The sequence below is a fragment of the Henckelia pumila genome, chromosome 4 (assembly GCF_033568475.1).
Source record: "Henckelia pumila isolate YLH828 chromosome 4, ASM3356847v2, whole genome shotgun sequence".
Taxonomy (NCBI): domain Eukaryota; kingdom Viridiplantae; phylum Streptophyta; class Magnoliopsida; order Lamiales; family Gesneriaceae; genus Henckelia; species Henckelia pumila.
Genome location: NC_133123.1, coordinates 142,718,163 through 142,720,018, shown reverse-complemented (window position 1 = coordinate 142,720,018; position 1,856 = coordinate 142,718,163). Strand labels below are relative to the sequence as shown.

Below are 1,856 nucleotides of genomic sequence, written 5' to 3'. Positions count from 1 at the left end.
AACCGATAAGCATGTCTAACGTTGACGTGATATCTTTGTCATTTGGCTTCGACAGGGTAGCCTTGTTCGAGGATCCCATTGTTATAGCCACTTTTGTTGCAATCGAAACGGATTTTTTGTTTCGACATCAATCTGGAAATGCTGGGCAAAGTGAAAAGACTCTACATAATATATGGGACACCCTGGGTTCTCACGGTGCTTTCGGCATAGATTTAGCTATAGTTTTATATGCAAGCTTCATATCCAGCATTGGAGTTCAATGCACACAAAAGATTCATGTAATCTCGCGTGGTTGCATCGTATATCAATTCGAGGTTTAATGCCTTGTTTGGATTGATATGTCCATCCCCCAGGGCCAAAGGAATGGCGGGTTGGTTCTTGAATCCCATATCCTCAATGGGATTTCCCGCGTTATCAAAATTTTAAGCACTTGTCATCATGACAGATCGTATGGCTGTCGGGTCCAAGTCGAGGTGCACACCTTTTAAAAGGGTTGCCACTCCAGCAGCATGTGGACATGTCATTGATGTTCCGGAGATGAGTTTGAAATCATTGAAGAGGTGGTATGCATCTATTACACTGTTATCGGATAAGTTGTAGGCTTGATGCCAAGATCATATCACCAGAAGCCAAGATGTCAGGTTTTAGCACGAACGGGCAGCTCTGTTACGGTCCTTTTGAACTGTAACTCGCCAATTTGGGAGCTGGTTTGATTCCAAGATGTGTTTCTCGGTAGACAACTCTTGCTTTAGGATCTGAGTAATTGTTGACGTAATCTAGGATCTTTTGGCCTTCTTCAAGGCTTACGAACAATGCTGGATATGAAGCTTGCATATAGAACTCTAGCTAAATCTGTGCCGGTAGCAATGTGAGAACCGAGGGGGTCCCATATACTATGTAGAGTCTCTTCACTCGGCCCAGAGTTTCCAGTCGATGTAAAAAAAAATACCCGTTTCTATTGCAGCAAAAGTGGCTATAGCAACGGGATCCTCGAACAAGGCTTCCCCGTCGAAGTCAAATGACAAAGATAGCACATCAACGCCATTCGCAATTGCCTGATCGATAACAGCAAAAATATCAGAAATATAAGACCCTTCATCCCAAAGGGCCTTGTACATCGCAACCCCGAGAATTTGAGGCAACTTTGGTTGCAGTCCCTGGAGCATATCCGAAGATTCACGCGCCATGGACAAGGATCCCAGCTGTCGTTGATGAAGTGTGAGTCACATGCCCTACCGTGTCCCGAGCATATTTCATCGATAAAGTCACGTTGGGATACTGAGCAAGTAAAACTCTGTTAAAATAACGTGTTCTTGTGAGTTTTGTGTTGCACAGAGAGGAACTAAACTGCTCGCCACGTTCACATTCGCCTCTTCTATCTCGATGGAACATCACTCATTTCGTAGTCATTGAAGCTTTTTGTTCTCTGGCCACACCCCAGTATCGTCTAAACCAATTATAACATCTTCATCATAGTTGGAAACCTGTCAAGCGCCGTGATAAAAACAGTTCTAGGATTCAAACTTTTGATGGGAGAAATTGTAAGATCTAGACCTTGTGATAAGAACAGTTGTAGGATCTTGACCTTGTGATACAGAAGATTGATGTAATCTTGCGTGGTTGGATTGTATATCAATCCATGGTCGATCTGATGCCTTGTTTGAATTGATATGTCCAGCCCTCATGGCCAAAGGAATGGCAGGTTGGTTCTTGAATCCCACATCCTCTACGGAATTTCCCTTCTTGTCAAAATTATAAGCACTTGTCATTATGACAGATCGTATGGTTGTCGGGTCCAAGTCGAGGTGCGCACCTTTTAGAAGGGCTGCCACTCCAGCAACATGTGGACATGTCAT

The 1,856-nt window shown here is 43.8% G+C and overlaps 1 pseudogene; it reads right to left on the bottom strand.

Moving 5' to 3' along the window:
* Nucleotides 1-224: 224 nt before the first annotated feature.
* LOC140861937 (subtilisin-like protease SBT3) lies at nt 225-1,856 on the bottom strand (annotated as a pseudogene).